Source organism: Engystomops pustulosus, chromosome 3 (assembly GCF_040894005.1).
Source record: "Engystomops pustulosus chromosome 3, aEngPut4.maternal, whole genome shotgun sequence".
Lineage (NCBI taxonomy): Eukaryota > Metazoa > Chordata > Amphibia > Anura > Leptodactylidae > Engystomops > Engystomops pustulosus.
In genome coordinates this window covers 105558856-105583006 of record NC_092413.1, presented here as the reverse complement: position 1 = coordinate 105583006, position 24151 = coordinate 105558856, and the positions used below count along the sequence as shown (strand labels likewise).

At 40.5% G+C, this 24151-nt stretch overlaps 1 long non-coding RNA gene across 1 annotated transcript; it reads left to right on the top strand.

Moving 5' to 3' along the window:
- Positions 1-1330: 1330 nt before the first annotated feature.
- On the top strand, positions 1331-14039 carry LOC140120529 (uncharacterized). Its single transcript, XR_011853850.1, has 3 exons — positions 1331-1434; positions 3577-3644; positions 13434-14039. It is a non-coding gene; the product is annotated as an uncharacterized lncRNA (long non-coding RNA).
- The last annotated feature ends 10112 nt before the right edge of the window (positions 14040-24151 follow it).

Here is a 24151-nt window from a genome sequence, read left to right as displayed (position 1 = left end):
TCAACTAACACAGTAGTAGACTTGTCAGCTTTTATGGAGCAGAGTAGAAAACTTTTTATGTTTTATGGACACTTGCTGCTGAAAGATGAGAGGGGAGAAAGTTTGAAACTTGCCATAAGATTTTAGCAAAATAGTAAGTGCTACCTGGTCAAAATATGATATGATCACTTGCAGACAGAATAATGAATCTTTGATTTTATATATATAATATATATATATATATATATATATATATATATATATATATATATATACTTCTCACTTGTGTATCGAGAAGTTGAATGTTTTGGACTAATGAGTGCCTTGGAGCACTTGGACTGCACATGGCAGTATTATAGATATGCATCGCCTAATCTGTACAACAAGGGTAATATGGCCTATACTTTATGGCTTTGTTTATTTTATCTTACAAATTGAATGTATTAGAAATAAATTGTGGTCTGTTTAAATATTTAATATTAGGGGGACATTCTTCTCTGGCACTAGAATGCATAGAATAGAACATAGAGGGGGGATATATCAAAGTAAGATAGTACACAGTTAGACTAGACAGTCTTCTACAGTGCCAGATTTATCACTGTGTCTGATACTGGATGATAAACCTGGCGTAGTATAACACTGGCAAGTCATACTGTGTAGCATCTATAAGTTGGTCTAGTTGAGCCCGCAAACGACCGCAAAATTTTGTCTATTGTATCTATGAGTACAATAATGAGGATTGTTTGTACAAGGTCCCTACACATGACAGACTATATGCAGCATTGGGTAACTATAGAAATACATCTGATTTGTTCTGTGTATACTCGGTATGTGCGGGCTGTGAGTTTTCTGCACTATATATCCATATAATTATTCAGAAATAGCATCCAAATAAAAATGCTGTTTTATTATAGTAATGACCATGAGTTTCTTGTGCTATCCATAACATACAAGGAATAAACTTATTCTGTGCATGTTGAGATGCAGTGTTCATCTTCCTAAGCAGCAGAATTATCTAAGTTATTTGCAGGGTACAGAATATGACGTAAGGAATGGTCAATTACCCACAAGTTATGTGCCTGTGTCACAATAGATAAACAGTGATGACATCTAAATGTTCCACTGTTCACAGTCCAGAAGACTGTGAGATATGAGATGATGCCTGGCAACCATGAAGATGCTGTAGTCTGCATCCTGAATTAGAGCAGCTTAATCATATTGGGGCAGATTTATCAAGTGTAAGTCAGAATATTTCCAGTTGCCCATGGCAACCAATCACAGCTCTCCTTTAAAATATTCATGAGCACTGGTAAAATGAAAGCTGAGCTGTGATGGGTTGCCATGGGCAACTGGAAATATTCTGACTTTCAGACACTTGATAAATCGTCCCCATTGTGTAGGATAGATGTCAGTATACAGGCAGTCCCCGGGTTACGTACAAGATAGATTCTGAAGGTTTGTTCTTTTTTTTTTTTTTTTTTTTTCATTTTTAACTTTTTTATTGAGAAAAGGCACAATTACAAGTTTTGCAATAACAAGAGCTCGACGCACGCAGGCATCTACTCTGCTGAAAGACTAATAACAGTATAGACTTATCATTCTTATGTAAGAAAAATACATAATAGTCACATATTTAGGCTTACACTAATAAACCTGTTTCTTAAGACTATTTCATGAACTTAGATGGGGTAACAATAAGGTGAAGGATAAGGAAGGGGTAGGGAAAGAAAAACATCAATTAACAGGTACTGGCTTGACTTTGTATCATTGTCAGGATATACATTAGCTACTAACATCTTAATAATTCTTAGTACTATTAAAAATTATTGCTGGTCTAACCGTTATTTTCGTGCATATCTGTTTGTTAGGAAATGGTTTGCATGAGCTTTCCTCTGTATGCAAACCAAGGGGACCACAGTTTAATAAAGGTTTTCTGTCTGACCAACTCGTAAGTTCTTCTAGTCTGCACATTTGATCCACCTTATTGATCCATTCAGGAATTGTTGGGACTGTTTTGCTCAACCAGTGTATGGGGATAAGTAGTTTTGCTGATTGTATCAGTGCTGTGGAAAGACTTTTCTTTGAAGGCGTCCATGTTTTGTTAGGTAACCAAAGTAAAACACTAGCTGGGGAGAGAAGCAAAGCCTGTGACGTGATCTGGTTTGTTATTTTAGTCACATCCTTCCAAAATTTCTGGATTTCTGGACATGACCAAAAAATATGTAAGTGTGATCCGTTTGGTGCATCACATCTCCAACATTTGTCATGTGGGGTTAGACCCATTTGGTTAAGTACTTTGGGAGTTCTGTACCATCTGGTCATTAATTTGTATGAATTTTCCTGGACTCTCACACATCTAGAGAATCCATGCGAATTTTTATGTATTCTAGATATCTCAACCTCACTAAAATTAAAGGGGTATTCCCATCTGGGCATTTACATTTAATTAAATTCATTTGCCATATTTAAACATTTCTTCAATTGGATGTTATTAAAAAAAATGTTCCTGTGTGAAGATAATTTCTCATAAATGTAACCATGTTGTCCCTTAGAAACGAGATAGCTTCCTCGGATACGGCCACATCTGATAGATTGAGTGCACAAAGAAACAAAAGGTTATTGTATATAAAATGTCCGGGAGTTACTACATGTCGCACAGCCGTCCTGTGGTAATGATCGCTGAATCCTGGTCGTCCGGCAGGACTCTATAGCGCAAGTCTGGCCACCGCTGCCAGAGTATGACTTGGTCGTATCCGAGGAAAGCATCTCGTTTCTAAGGGACAGAATAACTACATTTATGAGAAATTATCTTCACACAGGAACATTATTTTTAATAACATCCAATTGAAGAAATGTTTAAATATGGCAAATGAATTTAATTAAATGTAAATGCCCAGATGGGAATACCCCTTTAAGGCCTAAATCTTTTTCCCACTTGCCTATGTAGTCTGGCTTGCTTCTTCCCAGCGAATCTTCCACTAGCTTATTATAAATGCTTGAGATAAGGCCTTTTGGCCTGTTTGCCCTGATCATTATTTCCTCAAACCAGGTGGGGGCACTCGCCCTTGGGATAATTGTTGTCAGTTGTTTTGTGAGAGTATGAACCTCAATTTTATGTAAAACGTGTATGTTAGGGAGCAGGGTGTCTAAATATGTGCTTAGTGATTCTGTCTGATCTAGCCTCTTGGTAATTTCTGCCGTTGGAGTCGATTCCAATCTGTTCCATATGGCTGAAATATGTTTACCTGTTGGCTTGATGTAGTAGGGGAGGAGCCTCGCAGGCATCGTAGGAGACGGGGATGAAAATAAGGATTTATAATGTCTCACCACCTCCAAGGTTCCTTTGGTTATTGAGTTTTCGGGTAGTCCCTTTTGGGACTGTGTCAAACCCCAAGCCCAGGCTAGATGCTCATCTGATATATTTGCCAGCTCTATGTCAAAGCTTAATTGTCTTCCTATTGGAGAGTTCATAAATATCCACCTCTTTAGATGTGTTGCTTTATAGTATAATATTGGGTCTGGGAGCCCCATGCCTCCATTCTTTTTGTGTTGGGTAAGTCGCAAATAGTTTATTCTTGACCTCTTCCCTTGCCATAGGAACCTGCGGAAAGAAGTCTGAACATGTTGGAAGAAACTTTTAGGGACGTTCAAAGGAAGCATTTGTAGTAAGTAGAGAAGCTTAGGCATTATGTATGTTTTTAATATATATTTTCCCATCCAGGAGACAAAGGGAATTTTAAGTGAATTCAAAAACTGATCTATTGATCTCAATAGCGTCTTATAGTTTGCATTGAATAAGTTTGCTGGATCGCTAGTTATCTGTATCCCTAAATATCTTATCTGGTGTGGTTGCCAGGTGAATGGATATTTATTTTGCAGTTCTCTGTCTAAGGAATTGCTAGCAGAGACATTTAGAGCCTCTGATTTGGCAAAATTTATCTTAAAGTTTGACAGAGAGCCAAACTCTTCTATGAGTGTCATTACACTTGGGAATGCCACTTTTGGGTTTGTGATAAATATTAGCAGATCATCTGCAAATGCAGCATTGAGATGCTCTACCCCATTAACCTCTAAGCCTCTTATTTATGTACTCTCTCTTAACCCTTGGAGAAACGTCTCCATAATGAGAACGAATAAGGATGGTGAAAGGGGACATCCCTGTCTCGTGCCGTTTTTGATTAAAAAAGGCTGAGAAAAATGGTTATTCACTATTTCACTCTCGCGCTCGGATGTGAGTATAGGGTCATTATTGAGTCTATTAGTGTACGAGGAAATCCAAATTTCTCTAAAGCGCAAATCATAAAATCCCAATTTATTCTGTCAAAAGCCTTCTCGGCATCAGTGCCGAGAAGGACTAGTGGGATGTGATGTTTCTTCGCATGAATAATGGCATGTATTATCCTTGTTGAGTTTTGGTTACCTTCCCTACCTGGGACGAATCCCGTCTGTTCATGGTTCAACAGCAGGGGTAGGACCTTATTAAGGCGTTTGGCTAAAATTTTTGCCCAGATTTTTGCATCTACATTTATGAGGGATATTGGGCGATAGCTGCTACACAGCTCTGGGTTTTTCCCCTCTTTGGGTATTACTGTAATGGTTGCTTCAAGGGACTGTGGAGGGAGGGTATGTCCATTGCGTAATGCTTCACACCATGTTGTTAAGTGTGGCAAGAGTATAGGGGCTAATTTTCGGTAGTAACCTATCTGTAAGCCATCTGGACCTGGCGCTTTGTGTAAGGGGAAGGTTTTAAGGGTCTCCTCAACTTCTTTTTGTGTGATTGGCCTAGATAACTCTTCTATTTCCGGTTGGCTTAGAGAAGGTAAATTTAATTTTTCAAGAAATGCCTTTATTGCTTTAATGGTTTGCGGTTCTCCCGTAGGGTAGTGTGGTGACAGGTTGTATAGTTGCTCATAGTACTTTCTGAACTCCTCCGCTATTTCGTGTGTTTTTTCCGTTTTTTGTGATGTTGATTGTGCAATACACTGGATGACTGAAGATTCCTTATGCTTTTTTATTAAAAGTGTCATTAATTTGCTTCCCTTGTCACCATGCGAGTAGTGTTGAAATTTTGCATAGAGGTAATTTTTAGCCGCTTTAGCATTTAGGAGATCTTTTAATTTTTACCTCTCTTTGCCCAGCTCCTGGAATGTGGCTATTAATTTGGACCTTTTGAAAGCTGATTCTAATTTATATATATTCCCTAATATTTCATCTAAGGCTTTCATTTGTTTTTTTTTAAGATAGGCTCCTAATGACATGAACTCCCCACTAATAAATATCTTATGAGCTTGCCAATTTATTGGGATTGAAGTGTCAGATAAAAGGTTCCTGGAAAAGTATGAGGTTAGTTTATTGCTTATTATTTTGATTTTTTCCTCTGAGTCAATGAGGGACTCATTTAATCTCCATGTTCCTGACGGGGGTGGTATATTCTGGAAGCAGATGGATCCTGAAACAGGGGCATGATCAGATACCGTTATGGAACCTATATCTGCCTTTTTAATTGCTTCTATTAAGTTCTTAGAAACAAATATATAGTCTAGGCGCTGGAAGGAATGATGTACTGGTGAGTAGAAAGAGTAGTCCTTTGTTTGAGGATGTAACGCCCTCCATGAGTCTATTAATGTGTATTCATTTAATGCTTTTGCAAGACTTGCTAGTGCCCTTTTGGGAGTTGACAGATTTTGCTGTAGATGAGTCCACTAATGGGTTGAGTGTTGTGTTTATGTCTCCTCCTACTATCCACATTCCCTCGGCAAATGCGCTAAGTAAATCCAAAGTCTCCTTAACCCATTTTATCTGGTTTTTATTTGGCGCATAGAGATTGGCTAGGGTGATTTTTGACTCCCCAATTTTACCTTGTATGAATAAAAATCTACCTTCCGGATCTTGGAAGGAGGAAATGTACTTAAAAGGCACTTTTTTGCTTATTGCTATTGTGACCCCTAAGCTGGCTTGTGTAAAACAACTGTGGTACCATTGGTTATAGTGATTTGTGTGTAGCGTAGGGACTTTCCCTAACTTAAAGTGTGATTCTTGCATGAAGCAAATATCAACTTTCATTTTCCTGATCAATGTAATGATTTGTGATCTTTTTTGCGGTATGTTTAGACCTTTTACGTTGAATGTAGAGATTTTATACATTGCCATGACTCATATACAATCGGTGACTTTAATTGCTAATTTCTTGTAATGCTTATTAGTCAGACCGATGTGACCTGTTAAAGAAGTAGGGTTAACAACATAACAAGTTGAACTTGTATAACCAAACCTTGAACTATTCAAATAATAGTAACTTACTGACTTTCTCATGACAGCTTTTTGATGTAATAAATGCAGACTCTTTACGGGTCTGCATATCTGCATGGTGATATAGCAAGTGAATATACCATTCATCCCTATCTGAAAAACCAAATTAAGGGAGAATGTAATGGGGGGAAGTGATGACACTTGACCTGATCGAGGTGAAGGTCACGTGATCTAGCTAATTGGTTAGGGAAAACTCTTGTAAAGTTTCATTTTTAATAGAGTCAGTGGGCTCTTAGACCCTGATCAATACCGCCCATTAACATTTTCCATTATAACTATTTTTTATTAAATGAGTGGATAGTGCTAATGATGCATATGATCAAATGACTTAATTGTTTAAACAATTCTTAAAACAGGGAACATGTTGTATTATACTCAGCGTCCTTTGGTTTTGTAGGAAACCTCTTCAAGAAATCTTCTGGCATTTCCTCTTTTAGTATGTTACTAGAACTTTAAGTCACTTCCTCACTCTTGGAGATTTTGTGGGGATAACTTCTGACCAGGGTTGATTTTGCGGTAGACTAGGTAAGTCTAATAGGTGTTCTGGGACCACATGCCAGGATTTCTAGTGGACTTATGTCGAGAATGTCCCACGCTTGCAGGAGGTCTTCGGGTGTTCTGATTGTGCTCCTTTTTCCTCTGAATTGGAACGTGAGGCCAAATGGGTATAACCAACGGAACAATATTTTGTTGTTCCTGAGATAGTCCGTTAGAGGCTTAAGATGTCGTCTTTTATTAAGGGTTGAGGTGGACAGGTCTTGAAATAGACTAATCTTATCCCCTTTGAAAATGTATTCTCCTTTTTCACGCGCTGCTCTTAAAATGGCGGCTGTATCAACAAAGCTCAGCAAACCACATATCACATCACGTGGCGGGTCATCTTGCTTAGGGATTGGTCTTAGGGCTCTGTGGATGCACTCAATGCATATTTGACTCGCCCTTTCAGGGGTTAATAGATCAGAGAACATTTCTACTGCATATTTCTGTAGGTCCTCATAGATTATTGTTTCAGGTATCCCTTTTATTCTGACGTTTTTTCCCCTGCTGCGGTTTTCTTGGTCTTCCAGCATAGTAAACGCAGAGTTTATAGCTCTCAGCTGCGCCTTATACCCTTCTTCCAGGGCCGCACTGTGATTAATAATGGCGTCTTGTGTTTCCTCCAGCGCCTCAACCCTCCTCCCAATCTGCTTGATCTCCGCCTTTAGCTCTGATAGCTCTTTGGCTACTGGGGTAAGTGCCTGCAATAAAGTTTTCTTTAGAAAAGATCTAGAAAGAGGTACCTCTGTGGCTGCAGCTGCTTCTGCGGTGTCCGCCAGACTTTCCAAGTCAGACTCGTCTGGCGCTTCCGAGTCATGCGGATCTTCCGGCGCCATCTTGCGTCCTAGGGCCGGGGGAGTCGCAAGTTTCTTTTTCAGAAATTTGTCGAGATCTCCTTGCTGCTTTCTCTATCTTGGAGTCTCTGTTCTCTCCACGACTCTCTCCTTCGCTTTGCCCATCTCCGGTGCTGGATTAATGCTGCTATCTTGTAGATCACGGATCTCCACAGCGGGAGCTCACAGAAGTGCGGCCGTTTCGCTCAGCGGTCAGGCTCCGCCCCTGAAGGTTTGTTCTAAAGTTGAATTTATATGGAAGTCGAAGCTGTATATTTTATAATTGTAGTTTCGAGGCAATTTTTTTTTTTGCGCCGTTGACAATTAGAGATTAAAAATTTTTTGCTGTAACGGGACCAAGGATTATCAATAAAGCTTTATTACAGGCACTTTACAGCTGATCATTGCACCCTGGGACTATAGTAAAGCATTCAGAGAGCTTCACCAAAGATCACAGTGGGCAGAGGGGTCCGTCTTTTACTAAGGATCATCTGTAAGTTGGTGTCCTTAAGTAGGGGACCATGGCTAATTAACCATAACATTTGTTAGTAAATCTAAATTGCATATCTGTGTAGTACACTGAAGATAAAAGTACCGTATATACTCGTGTATAAGCTGAGTTTTTCTGCACAAAAAAGTGCTGAAAATCCTCAACTCGGCTTATACACGAGTCAATAGCGAGCCCAGCACTTAAAAAAAAAAAAATTATATACTCACCCTCCGGTGGCCCCGATATCCGTGCTGCTCCCCCAATGTTCGCACGGGTCCTCTTCTGTCTTCTATCTTCTTCTGTCTACTGTCTTCCGTAGGGCGCCACCATGTTTTTCCCGGGCAGCAGGCGCATAGTATGACGCGGCCGCTGCTGGCGTCATACTATGACGTCAGCGGGAGAAGGACATGGCGGCGCCCCGCGGAAGACAGAAGAAGATAGAAGACAGAAGAGGACCCGCGCGGACTTCGGGGGAGCAGCGCGGACTTCGGGGGAGCAGCGCGGACTTCGGGGGAGCAGCGCAGACTTCGGGGGAGCAGCGCGGATATCGGGGCCACCGGAGGGTGAGTATATAAGTTTGGGGTTTTTTTACTGCTGGGTTGGCTGTATACATAACGGGGCATGCTGGGCTGGCTGTATACATAAGGGGGCAGGCTGGGCTGGCTGTATACATAAGTGGGCAGGCTGGGCTGGCTGTATACATAAGGGGGCGGGCTGGGCTGGCTGTATACTTAAGGGGGCTGGCTGGGCTGGCTGTATACATAAGGGGGCAGGCTGGGCTGGCTGTATACATAAGGGGGCAGGCTGGGCTGGCTGTATACTACTGGGGGCAGGCTTGTAATTTACTGGGGGGGGGGGGTCTGTGATTAATGCATTTCCCACCCTCGGCTTATACTCGAGTCAATAAGTTTTCCCAGTTTTTGGTGGTAAAATTGGGGGTCTCGGCTTATACTCTGGTCGGCTTATACTCAAGTATATACGGTAATATAGTATATCAGTACAATATTACTATGCAATACACAAAATATATGATCTGCATTGTCCATAGAGCACTACATTGTAATATTATTTGGAACTTTGGTTGTTTTTCATGTGCTATATGAAAGAAGAGTTATAATAGTTCCCCATAACATGTTATTAATGACATGGCAATGCTAGCAACCAACCTTGGTTGGTTGTGAGATCTGTACAGGGCCCTCTGCAGATGAGAGCTGCATAGATGGACTGGAACCGACATTTTTTAACTCCTTTTTGGTAACCTCTAAAAGACAATTTAAGCTTGGAAGAACTCAAAAACATTAGAAAAACATGCAAAAAGGGCCTTCAAATTGCTTTAAAGGGATAGGTCCTTCAGAAAGTGCTTTAACAGATAGGCTTTCCAAATTACTATCTCTATCTTGCCATAGTGTACAATTACATTAGTGAATTACAAAATAATAGCTGTTTTGCTTTATAATATGAAGTACAGGCGGTCCCCTACTTAAGGACACTCGACTTGCAGACGACCCATAGTTACAGACGAACCCCTCTTTGTACTGGAATGTGTTTGACCTTTGAAATTTTAGATATTTCCTTTTCTTCACTCTTCCTATGCAATCAGGTATGAGAAAGGCTCAAGGAAGATTCCTCATGCAAGCAGGTATGTGCTAGGTTCAAGGAGGATTTACAGGATTCCTAGGCTCAAGGATTAGTCCCATAGTAGTCAAAGATTGGCAGCAGTAGAGTAGGAAAGAAATGGACTCAAAGTCATCAAACAAAATCAATCAAAATGTAATTTTCAGGTTTGGAGCCAGTGTCACAGCCAGAAGTAGAATAGCAGGTAGAATATGACTTTCCACACATCTGCAAGGCCTTAATTGGCAAAGTCTCCATAAGGAGAGCACTTACACCCCGACCCTAGGTACCAGCAATAGATGCAGAGAAAAAGAGATGCAGGACAGGAATCATCCAATTGCAGAAAAGGTTAGGCAAGGCAATTCCCCTGTAGGTAGATATTATAGAGCTCAAAACAGAATGGCTACTAGGAAGAAATAGGCAGCAGAGGAAGATACTTCTAAGTGCTTAAATCCAGATGTGGCCATTTGTATGTGGGGAAAAGCAGATTCCCCACATACAGTTGATAGACATTTGTCCATGGTGATGTGATGGAGGTGCAGGTGCACAAAGCATTATTATCACACAACTCCTATTACTTTCTGTGATAAAATCGGCTTCTGCACCTGCGTGTCCATCACATCACCATGGACAGATTTCTATCTACTGGAAGTAAACAGAGAAGCTTTCTTTAGAATGACAGCAAGCAGAGATCCAGAAAACCATGAAGAATTGATACAGAAAGTATATTGGAAAATTGTATAACTTTTCTTTACACAAATCATATCAACTATTTACTGAAATAACTCCATTCAAATAGGTTATTTCTTCTATGGGATATAGCATGTTTTCGGCTTTGTTACTAGATCAATAAGGGGCATGCTGGGTTAATATTTTTACCTCAATGTGGAATGTCATTCCACATGCAGATGGACACTCCATTCCATGCTTCCCTATGGACACTGCGCAGCATTTCGAATACTGATTTTGATGTCAGATAGACATTTGAATTGGTGTGGAACATTAACTATGTCAGTACACGTTTGTGTTACATTTTGGTTATGTGAGAACATCAAGTAATTTGGTATATCACCAACATAATTATTTAGTTGAAATACATAAAGTACTGCATAACTAAAATTTTGACAAAATTGCATTAATCAATAGTGCAGATGATAATAGTAAACTTTGTATTATACTTTAATAGAGAACCATGTTTCTGTGTCCTTTTTTTTATCTCTGCCGTTCATGTTTGCCTTTTAATGGGAAGTGTAAGACATTGTTGCTTGGATAATTTAAGAGATGCCATGTAGTGAGAATGGGAGAGGGGGCATCAACGTATTAAGGTTCATGTAAATTCATGTACATTACTTGAAGATTCAGGGTAGAACGTAAGGAGCTACCCTTTCTTCAGCTTGTCTTCTTGTATCATCACTGTTCATCATGTCCTAATTGGACAGATTGTTCACACTTTAAGGATGATAAATTTCAATGAATTGTTGTTGCAGTAATTTTTCTATGTATTATCATTTTCATTGATCAATTCTCAACTGTCATAAATACATCCGGGATCTCACAGCAATGGTCATCTATCCTTGAAGTGAAGAACATATTCATAGTGTTGTAGTTAAGTCAATACATTTCTGTAATTGTTGGATTGTACTGGCCCACATCATGAATATGTCGTTCACATTCTGTAGATAGAGACAGATATATTTTGCAAGCTTGTTATTCATAGAAAACATGTATTGCAGTGGGTACGAAAAGTATTCAGGCCTCTTTAAATATTTACATTTTTTATTCTTGGTAAGTTCAAAAAAGTTCTGACCACAACATCTTGACAGAAAAAAGCAAAAATGTAGATATTTTTGCTAACTTATTGAACAAGAAAAATTGAATTGTCACACGGTCAGAAGTATTCAGCCCCCTTGCTCAGTAGTGAGCAGAAGCACCATTTGAGCTAGTACAGCCGTGAGTCTTCTTGGGAATGATGCAAGTTTTTCACACCTGGATTTGGGGATCATCTGTCATTCTTCCTTGCAGATCCTCTCCAGTTCTCTCAGGTTGGATGGTGAACTTTGGTGGACAGCCATTTTAAAGTCTCTCCAGAGATGCTCAATTGGGTTTAGGTCAATTGGGTTTAGCTCTGGCCAGGCCAGTCAAGAATGGTCACAGTGTTGGCATCTGCTTTGTTATTTTAGCTGTGGGCTTAGGGTCATTGTCTTGTGGGACAACCCCTTTAAGTGCCTTTTTTGCTATCCACTTTTGTGTTATCCACTTTATAGACCAATGCCTTAATAGCTTGTAAAGCTTTTCTCTGAATTTGGCATAGGGCCCCACCTGGAGTTAATGGCGGATTGAATGTGATCTATTTACATCTTAACCCCTTAACGCTCTGCGCCGTAGCTCTACGGTGCAGAGGTACAGGGAATGTATAAAGAGGGCTCACGGGCTGAGTCCTCTTCATATAAGGGTGGGGGTTGTTGCAGATTGCAGCAAACCACCACCACTAATAACACGGTCGGTGCTTGCACCGATCAAGGCAATTAACCCTTTCATTGCCGGCGGCAAAGTCGCCGGTGGAATTTAAAAGACGGCCCGAGGCTACCCGGCTTCTGCAGATTCGTTACAATGAGCCAGTGGCTCATTGTAATGAATGAGCTGCAAAAATGCCATATATTGCAATACAGAAGTATTGCAGTATATGGTAGCAGCGATCTGAACATCTAGGGTTAATGTACCCTAGATGGTCTAGGAAATAGTGAAAAAAAATGAAAAAAAATAGTTTAAAAAATAAAAAAAATGTATAAAATATAAAAAATTCAAATCACCCCTCCTTTCCCTAGAACTGATATAAAACATAATAAACAGTAAAAATCACAGACACATTAGGTATCGCCGCTTCCCAAAATGCCCGATCCATCAAAATATAAAAACGGTTATGGCCAGCGGTGACCTTCGAGACGGGAAATGGCACTCAAATTTCCGAAATGCGACTTTTTAACCTTTTTATATCACATAAAAAATGGAATAAAAAATTATCAAAATTTCGCACAGACCTCATAATGGTAGCATTGAAAATGTCGGCTCATTTCTCAAAAAATGACACCTCATACAGCTCCGTGCACTAAAGTATGAAAAAGTTAGCGTCAGAAGATGGCAAAATTTTTTTTTCTTTTTTGTACACATTCGTTTAATTTTTGAAAATGTATTAAAACACAATAAAACCTATATAAATTTGGTATCACTGCGATCGTACCAAACCGAAGAATAAAGCTGAGGTGTTATTTGAAGCGCACAGTCAAAGTCGTAAAAACTGAGCCCACAAGAACGTGCGGTTTTTTTTCAATTTTTCCACATTTGGAATTTTTTTCAGCTTCGCAGTTCACGGCATGTTAAAATAAATAACATTACAGGAAAGTAAAATTTGTTACACACAAAATAAGTCCTCACACAGCTCTGTACACGTAGGAGAGCGAGAAATGAGTGAAAAAACCCTGCGTCCTTAAGGGGTTAAAGGTGCTTTCTCATTTAACAGTATCTACTTGGGGAATACGGCTTTTGTCATCTACAAGAGCCATAGGCATTCATTGTCTTTAATATTGGGGGATCATCATGTACCACAAAGCCTAGAGGCCTTACTGGTTTGGAATTTAGCTTTTTTCTGATTGCATTTCATTTTTCTTTTGCAGTTCCCCAGTCAAAGACGCAGCCACAAAATCCACTATTTAATCCACAATTTAAATAAGAGAATGGAAGTAGTTTAATGGTGAATTCTACCAATTATTTTTCAATGAAACATTAAGAGATAAAGCAACATGATAAAGTTCTTAATAACTTAATAACTTTACAGACAGACCCTGGATAGCTCAATCTGCCCTGTGAGCTGAAATATTCTCTAGGTATGGAAATAATTCATTTTTAGCCTTCTGTCCTTACCTCTAAGCTATATGGGGTAGGTCAGATAAATTGCTCACTGCAGGAAAAAGAAGAAGCAGAAACAAGGCACAGAGAAGATGTTTTACTTAATGAAAAATCTAACAAACAATACCATTATTCCCTTCACTATGCATTTCTGCAATAAAAAAAAGCTTCAGTCTCTATGATGGTCATGTGATGTATCATTTAAATGTGAATTTTGGGAATGGTGAAGGATTTATATAAAAATTGATTCATAAACGGGAACAATTGAAAGTCAAAGATCAAATAAATATGACAGCTGCAAAATATTCTGCAACATACATGCAACCTATGAATATACCCTAAGAAAAAACCTATAATGTTGTCGAATTGATAAATAAATATAAATACATTTTACTCTACTGTTGTGTTGTCTGCAAGGTAAAAGGACGCCTTATTTTGTGAATAAAATGTTCTTTCAAACTCTCTCCATTTAATGATGTTGGTAACAGAGTTATTGGCCTCGTCAACAGCCTTTAATGTTGTCAGATAGCTCTTTTATTCCTAATATTAAACTACCAATATGTTTAAAATATAAACACCATCCATTTGTTAATGTATTTGGGCACTTAAAATATCTGCGTTGGGAAGAATCATGAGTTGACATAAGTTAGCAACAGTGTCATTTAAAGCATGGGAAGAGTGGCTGAAACAGATGTTGGTTTGTCTGTGTGTGTGGATTGTTAACATTGCCAGCTGTCCCCCATGGCAGTTCTTAGAGGACATGTGCAAAGCCTTAAAACATTGGTAATCTATAGTAAATATTCCAAAAGGAAGTTGCCCAAATATTTTCTTTTCCTTTGTGATATTAGAAACATGTGTGGGAACAAGTTGAACATGTGTGGGGGCAATTTTTCAGAACCTGACAATTCACAAAATCATGTAAAGCTTACAATACTGCCTATTCTGACAAGAACAGGTGAGCAAAGTGGGATTTAATTTCCAAAGTAAAAAGTTTTCATTCCTCTATCTCCTCTCTCTACTGTGAACATGCACACAAGCACTGTGTATGAAGTATTATCTCTGGTGGTAGGGGGAGATTTATCACTGACTTTTTGGAGTAAAAAAAAGTGCCCAAAAATTTGCTAAGGGTGCTTTCCCAACATAGAACCACTTATAAATTAATAAATAAATTGCAAGATCACTCCACTCCCCTCCTGCGATTATTTTATTCTACTTGTCATTATTTTGTGATTACTTAAAATTACACCACTTTAATAAATCATTGGAGCTCCAAAGGCATTCAATCTCCACCATATCTATATATAAAGATATATCAAAAAATTAGCCTGCACTCCAAAATTCAGGTAAAAAATTCAATTGGGTACTTTATTCAACCCAAGAGTGATGTTTCAGACCCATTTCAGGATCTTTTTTCAAGCCCTTTTTTAAGGAATAAAGGTCTACTGAAAAAGAATGTTATGAGGAACAATTCTCCATCTTCATCACTAATTATAGCAAGGGTGCACTAGAGATGAAATGCATCATTAAAAGAAATTGGTAAATTATTACTAACTATCCAGTTCTAGGAAAAGCTGTTTCAAAGAAACCTGTTGTGATTTTCAAAAATCCCAAAATATCAGGGACATGATAACCTCTAGCTATATAATGAAGAAATAAAAATAATGAATCCAGGTTTCTTTGCGTGTAAAAAATGTAAGTTGCAGCTATAGGGATTTGAGTGACAGAGCGGTGGTAAAATCAGGAAAAACATACTATTAAATTTATTGTGACACTGCCCCTGTTATATATGCCATCACCTGTCCTTGTGGTTTTATCTATAAAGGCAGGACAGGGAGGAATTTACAAAAGAATTACAAATACAAGAGTATCTGAACACATTCGTTATATAAAAAAAGCTCTAACTACACATAGGGGCTTATTTACTAAGGGTCCACGGACTGCACTTTCGTTGGATATTCCAAGGTTTTTGGGTTTCTCACGGCTGGGACAGGTATTTAAAAGGGGATTTTTCGTGCACGCGATTGAAGTTTGGCACAATTGCGCCGGCTTTCATGCGACAGAAATCGGGGGGCGGGCCGTCGGCCAATCGGAGTGATTCCGACTAAGCGCAGGATTTCACTAAGGTCGTGCGCCCGATGTCCACTAGGTGTCGCTGCTGCGCTGAAGTCCGCCGTAATTCACCTCCTCCATCTCGGTGTATGTGAGTGCTATTTTTGAGACACAATTTTTGAAAAAATTTTTCCGTATGGCCACACCCCCCAATTTTGCGTGAAAGCCGGCGCCGATGCACCACAATCCTGTTTGCGCGCGCCAAAATCCCAGGACAATTCCGCGCAAATAGGAAAAATTAGGGAAACCTGGTGGAAAAACACGATTTGGACCCTTAGTAAATGTGCCGCAGTATGTAGACTCACACTCAGGTGCTACCTCTTTGACCCTAGTAGTGAATCCAGAAAGCCATCCAGTCATTGCAGCCGCTCCATCTGTGCGTACACCAACACAAAATGACCAGTTTAGTTTTACTGACATGTAAACAAAGCATTATTGCCTTGTTGTCAATGTCAATAGTGTTGGGAGCATTTGAATTGTCTGTTGAGATGAACCCGTATTTTAGGTAGGACTCTTGGGGGTTCATTTATCTTTTTTTTCTTCCTGTTTTTTTTTAAGATATATTTTTTGCGCATTGCAATTTTTGTGGCACATTTATCTTCTACTGCAGAGGTGCTAAATGTCGCAAATTACATTTATCATTAGAAATTGTCTAAAATTTGCAACATTTTTTGGTGCAAAAAAACTCCAGATGAAACCATACTTAAGGAAAAATTAGAAAATGGAGAAGTGACTTGAAACATTTGTGCCACATTTGTGAGACATTTGTAACAAAAAAAATAAAACATTTAACACAAGAAAAAAATTAGATTGATAAATTACCAAAGAAACAGACCGAAGAAAGACTAGCAAAAGCTAACCAAAACAAACAGAGATAAGATAAATGCAGTCTTCTATTTTTTGGCAATGTGTAGTCTTCTTCTGTCTCGTCATTGGGTCTTTCTCCCTTTTCAAATAAGCTCTACAGCATTGTTTGTTTTTTACTCATTCTACAAGTGTTAGCTGGTGGACTTTATTATGACGTATGGCCTCCTTTTAGTGATGTCTGTTTTGCTCACACTAAGTAAGACTGCTGGTCTTATTGTGAGCATGGAGACGGCTACAAGTAGGCAGAACGTGGCCATGACAAGGTGGGTTGGGAGGGTTGGAAAATGTTGGGAGTTGGAGTACTAGTGTTAGGTAATAGGGGGATTTGATTTGGGGGGAGGAGCTAATAAGGGGGTTTATAAGGCGAGTCAGGGAGGGCATGCCATCTTTCTTGGCCAGAGCAAATTGTCCCACCCAGCCTCCCCATTAGTCTTTATGTTTACGGTTGCACATTGTGTGTTTTTCTGGGGAGGAGGGTTACAAGTAGTTCCTATACCTCTGTGTATTAATAGGGAGTTTAGGTTTCATTGTTAGTGGGCAGGTGCTTGGCAACGGATATTTTAAGTGATGTGTGGGATGTGTGGCGGACGCACTTTTGTGGGGCATCTGTGGTGGACGCACTGTTATTGGGCATCTGTGGCGGACGCAATGCTATTAAGGATCTGTGGTGGACGCATTGCTTTTAGCAATCTGTAGCAGATGCAGTGCTATGAGGGATCTCTGGTATATGTACTGTTATGGAAAAGTACCATGCTTGGTACTACCTAGAAAGCGTAGTCTGCTTTGACTATCTTGTCCCTTAAATTTGGCAGATTTTTAAAACATGGCCTAAATGGTTGTGCAAATTCATGGATTTCAGGATGGGCCAGTGGCTACATATCATCAATCTATATATTGTACTGTGATACTCATGCACAAAGGTTATGCACATAGCCATGTCTTGGCAACAGCCTGTGGCTTCCATTTCCCATTTTTCATTGAGTCTAGTTTGTTGTTGGTGTTTATCTAATACTGTAGTACTCGTTTAACTCTGAAAAACTGGGATTTGGGGAGCGATTTTTTGCAGGAGGTCGGGTAACAACTAGAGTAGTTTAGTAGTCCATTTCTGTCTGTCGGCTTTGTGTACATAGTGTACAAAGTGCCCTATGGATTTTTTAGGACTGTAGTATAAAGGAAGTCAATGAAATATTGGTCATAGTTTATGGTGAACTTTGGTTCTGGCTACACCTGACTGAGGAAATTGCGAAACTCCAGAACGGAGTCCAGTTTGCCTCTCCATATACATACAATGTCATCTATATATCTTTTCCATAGAATCGTGTGTTGTTGAATTAAGTTTTTAGTATTAAGACATGTAACAATTTGCATATGAAGGGGGCACATTTGACCCAATGGTCATGCCACATATCTATAAGAAGAAGGTTTCGTGTAGAAAGAAGTTAACATGTAAAATAAATGTAAGCAAGTCAATACATAGTTTTGCTACCAATGGATGATATTGTGATCTTTATAACATGCTTGATACTGCCCCAATTCCCGTATGATGTTGTATGCTTGTATAGCGACTGGTGATGTCCCATGTAACCAGATAACTGCAAGTGGGAAAACTTCCAAGTTTTCAAATCAGAGATAGAAAGTTATTGGTATCGAGAAGGAAGGATATGTTTTTGTCAGGGGAATTAATAGTTTTCCAACAAAAATGTCTAGAGAAGATAGTAGAGAATCTGTAGAGGCCACAATGGGCCTCCCTGGAGGCTTTTCAAGGCATTCATGTGTCTTTGGTAAAACATATATCGCTGGGTTTACTGCGTGGGTATCAAGAAAGTAATCCATTGTTTTCTAGTCAATGACACCTTCTATGACATTTGTTATAGGTTGCTTTGATTCTTCATGCCACATCGGGGGTTGGATTATACTTCAGCTTTTTATACACAAGCTAATCATTTAGTTCAGAGTGAATCTCATTAATATACTCTTGTCTGTCCATCACCACTATTGCTCCGCCTTTGCAGGCTGTACAATAAGTTGTTATCCTTCAGTGGGGCATTTATCTAAAAAAAAATTGGAAACATTTTTGGGATAGCGTAATGTTCCTTTTTCTAATTCTTTTCTGTATTCATTGTAATCCATAGATAAAAGGGAGGTAAAGGCCTCCACTGTGTGATCATTACGTGGTGGCATAAAGGAACTTGGTGTGTTGGTAACCGGTGATTATATTTGGACTTCCTTTTTGGAGAAGAATGCCCGTAGTCTCAAGGTTTTATAGAACCTTTGGAGATTTAGGCCTAATTAGAAGGTATGGGATCTATGTGTGGAACAAAAAGAAAGACCTTTTTAGAGTAGATCTAATTGGGCGGGACTTAAGTTGATAGATAAGATATTTACAACTAACTGTCATCATCATGGGGGCTGGTGTTGTACTGATTACATTGTTTAGATCTTTGAGTCTTCTTCTGCATTGTGTTCTGTTGCCTCGGCCTAAAAAACGCCCCCGTTGCTGATATGGTGGATAAATATCTGAGCCGGACTGTGGTGGAATCTGTGGTGGTTCATATACTTTATAATGGTGATAATCTTCTGTGACCCTCACAAATTTCTCTAGTTTTTTCTGTTCAGGTTCCTTCTAGTACTTGTTTTGTTCTTAGGACTGATAAAGTCTTTACTAGGGAAGGTAGAGGTGAGATGTTCTTCAATGGCCTTGATGTTTTCTTATCGTTTTTGAATGTCTTAATGAAAATGTTCCAGCGTATATACGTCGTATATACAACACCCATAGGCCGGCAATGGGCGTGCAGCAACGTACTGTTCAGTAGCCGTGAAAAGATAGGACATGTCCTATCTTTTCTCGGCATACAGCGCAGTGCACCATATATCCCTATGGAGAGGGGCGGGGTTGAGCAGTACTCACCTCCTCCTCTTCTCCCTGCGCCACCTTGTGCCCGCCGTGCCACGGTACGGCGGGCAATGGCAGTGTGAATGCGCCCTTAGGGTGAATAAATCGAATGAGCACTTATTCAATATTTGCTCGATGGTGGTACAAAATTCCTTGTTATATTTAAAGATCATGTATAGTCTGTATCCATTGTCCTTGGGTGGGGGAGGAGTGGTGTGTGCTTCAATCTATATATTGTGGCACATGCAAACCATCTCCTCCACACCAACAACCATGGAAACAGACTATATATATATGTATCCATGGTTTTTGGGGGAGAGGTGCCAAACAAGGAAACAGGGCACACGCCTAACACTTCTTCCCCAACAACCATTGATGCAGACATGTGAAGGGAGGCTGCTTTTGGGCATTTTATTAGTGAAGGGAGGCCGCTTCTGGGCGTTTTATTAGTGAAAGGATGCCTCTGTTGGAACATTTTATTAGTGAAGGGAGGTCACTGCTATTGTTATTAGTAAAGTGAGGCCACAGCTGGACATGTTATTAGTGAGGGGAAGCTGTTGCTAGGCGTTTTATTAGTGAAGGGTAGATACTACTGGGCATTTTTTTTAGTAAATGGAGGCCACTTCTGGAAATGTTATTAGTGAAGGGAAACCACTGCTGGACATTTTATTAGTGAGGGGAGGCAACTACTGGGCCTTTTATTAGTAAGGGGAGGCCGCAGCTGGGCATTATATTAGTGAATGAAAGCCGCTGCTGGACATTTTATTAGTGAAGGGAAGCCAAAGCTGGGCATCTTAATAGTGAGGGGAGGTCACTGCTGGGTATTTTATTAGTGATGGAGACTGCTGCTGGAAATGTTTTTAACAAAGGGAGGCCACTGCTGGGATTTTATTAGTGAAGGTAGGCCACTGCTGGAGATTTTATTAGTCAAGGGAGGCCGCTGCTGGACATGTTATTAGTGAAGGAAGGACACTGCTGGGCATCTTATTAGGGAGTGGATGCTTCCCTTTTTAGAGAAGGGAAGCCGCTGCTGCACATGTTATTAGTGAGGGGGGGCTGCTGCTGGACATTTTATTAGTGAAGGGAGGCCACTGCTGGATATGTTGTTAGTGAAGGGAGGCCACTGCTGGTCATGTTTTTAGTTAAGGAAAGGCACTGCTGGGCATTTTATTAGGGAGTGGAGGCTGCTGCTGGGACATGTTTTTAGAGAAGGGAAGCCGCTGCTACACATGTTATTAGTGAGGGGAGGCTGCTGCTGACCATTTTATTAGTGAAGGGAGGCCACTGCTGGACATTTTATTAGTGAAGGGAGGCCACTGCGGGACATGTTATTAGTGAAGGGAGGCCGCTTCTGGGCGTTTTATTAGTGAAAGGATGCCTCTGTTGGAACATTTTATTAGTGAAGGGAGGTCACTGCTATTGTTATTAGTAAAGTGAGGCCACAGCTGGACATGTTATTAGTGAGGGGAAGCTGTTGCTAGGCGTTTTATTAGTGAAGGGTAGATACTACTGGGCATTTTTTTAGTAAATGGAGGCCACTTCTGGAAATGTTATTAGTGAAGGGAAACCACTGCTGGACATTTTATTAGTGAGGGGAGGCAACTACTGGGCATTTTATTAGTAAGGGGAGGCCGCAGCTGGGCATTATATTAGTGAATGAAAGCCGCTGCTGGACATTTTATTAGTGAAGGGAAGCCAAAGCTGGGCATCTTAATAGTGAGGGGAGGTCACTGCTGGGTATTTTATTAGTGATGGAGACTGCTGCTGGAAATGTTTTTAACAAAGGGAGGCCACTGCTGGGATTTTATTAGTGAAGGTAGGCCACTGCTGGAGATTTTATTAGTCAAGGGAGGCCGCTGCTGGACATGTTATTAGTGAAGGAAGGACACTGCTGGGCATCTTATTAGGGAGTGGATGCTTCCCTTTTTAGAGAAGGGAAGCCGCTGCTGCACATGTTATTAGTGAGGGGGGGCTGCTGCTGGACATTTTATTAGTGAAGGGAGGCCACTGCTGGATATGTTGTTAGTGAAGGGAGGCCACTGCTGGTCATGTTTTTAGTTAAGGAAAGGCACTGCTGGGCATTTTATTAGGGAGTGGAGGCTGCTGCTGGGACATGTTTTTAGAGAAGGGAAGCCGCTGCTACACATGTTATTAGTGAGGGGAGGCTGCTGCTGACCATTTTATTAGTGAAGGGAGGCCACTGCTGGACATTTTATTAGTGAAGGGAGGCCACTGCGGGACATGTTATTAGTTAAGGAAGGACACTGCTGGGCATGTTATTAGTGAGGGGAGGCTGCTGCTGGACATTTTATTAGTGAAGGGAGGCCACTGCTGGACATTTTATTAGTGAAGGGAGGCCTCTGCTGGACATGTTAATTGTGAAGGGAGGTGCTGCTGGACATGTTATTACTGAAGGGAGAACACTGCTGGACATGTTATTAGTTAAGGGAGGACACTGCTGGGCATTTTGTTAGGGAAGGGAGGCATGTTTTTAGTGAAGGGAGGACAATGCTGGACTTTTTTTTAGTGAAGGGAGGACACTCCTGGGCTTTTATTAGTGAAGAAAGGCCACTGCTGGAAATGTTATTAGTGAAGGGAGGCCGCTGCTGGGCATTTTATTAGGGAGGGGTGGCCGCTGCTGGGGCATGCTTTTAGTGAAGGGAGGCCACTGCTGGACATTTTATTAGTGAAAAGAAGACGCTGCTGGGCAATTCATTATTGAAGGGAGGCCACTGTTGTGCATCTTATTAGTGAAGAGACGCTGCTGCTGGACATGTTATTAGTGAAGGAAGGCCGCTGCTGGGACATGTTATTAGTAAAGGGAGGCCACTGCTAGACATTTTATTAGTGAAGGGAAGGCACTGCTGGACATTTTATCAGTAAAGAGAGGACACTGCTCAACATTTTAATAGTAAAGGGAAGCCGCTGCTGTGCATCTTATTAGTGAAGGAAGACTGCTGCTGGACATGTTATTAGTGAAGGGGGGCTGATGCTGGACATGTTATTAGTGAAGGGAGGCCACTGCTGGCCATTTTATTAGTGAACGGAGACTGCTGCTGGAACATTTTATTAGTTAGGGCGGGCCACTGCTGGACATTTTATTTGTGAGGGGAGGCCGCTGCTGGGGCATTTTATTTGTGAGGGGAGGCCACTGCTGGCACATTTTATTAGTGAGGGAGGTCTTTACTGGGCATTTTAGTAGTGAAGGGAGGACAATGGCCGCTTCTAGACAAAAGCCATAACCTGATTACATCAATAGGGGAACTAAGTGCCTAGGACGGTATAAAGTCTAAATACAGTCCTGAGGCTTGGTTCATATATTGTAGTCACCATTAAGGCCTCATGCACAAGACTGTATATGTCGTCAATGAGCTACCTATTGTGACGGTCATGTCACTGTGAGCACACCATGTCACCTGCACTGTGACAGAGCCGTTTTGCCTTCCCTCAGAATACAGAGAAAGTCCTTTTCCTGCCTGTTAGTGCAGTTTGGCTAGCCTGGTTCCTCTGGAGACGGGAGAAATGAGAAACATTGAAAACTTTTGCAAGCAAGCAAGGTCTTACAATTTAACTTCTTTAAATTGCTGTCAGTTTAAAACTGTATGTCTGTAAGGCTCCAGGCACACAAACATGCTTTTTTGACATGTGCTATCTGTTGATTCAAAAGCAGCTAACACAGGTCCCTATATCTATCTAAAGGTTTATACATAATTGTATTTATTATGGCTCCATGTGTGATCTGCCTGCTCAGTCTGCAAATTATAGAGAAGGTACCTTTCCTGCACGTGTTTGAGGCTTGGTCAGTCTCTATTGTCCCCCATGTGTGAGCATACATCAAATGCCAATGACACACGGGACGCAAACAAACAAAAGCTATATTATTATATTTAAAGATCATTGGTAGCTATGGAGAGTCCTTAAGGTATCTGTTGTACTTTTAAATATTGTCGCACAATACAATTGAAAATTGAGTAGCTGTCTTGAGGAGCGCTCCTAGTCTTGAACTATTCGGAAAGGGGGTGGCATCCTATGTGCCCCTATATAGGAGCGGCCTTCCTTCACATGTCTGTATCCATGGTTGTTGGGGGAGGTGTGTGTTCTGTTTCTTCCATTTTTGGGGCACCCCTCCCCCCAAAAACCATGGATACAGGGTCAGCTCCAGGTTTCAGTAGGACCCCTGCAGTGAACTCATATGAATGCATTAAAAATTCAGAAACTGAAACAGTCTCCTGTTCCCTAAAATATCATATAGTTTATCATCCCAAGCAGCCCCGTCATGGTTGTTTTATATAAGCCCCCATCACACCCTATGGGTTCATTCGATACAGTTCCCCCTCCCCCTTATGGATTCCTTATGTACAGCCTTATGTGGGCTCCCCCCCCCCAGCAGCTCTGGGCCCCGACACCTGCCCAGGTATGCCCATATAGTAGAAAAACAGTAGCACAGTCCTCAACAACTAATGTAATATGTGTAATATGTACTATCCTATACTCTCACTAGCCAGAGTCCAATATATATCCAAATAAAGAAAAACAGCAGCACTCCAATATAATGAAAACAAACTTGGTGTTTATTCCACCTTCAGCAACATTTCATGATACATAGAGATATATACA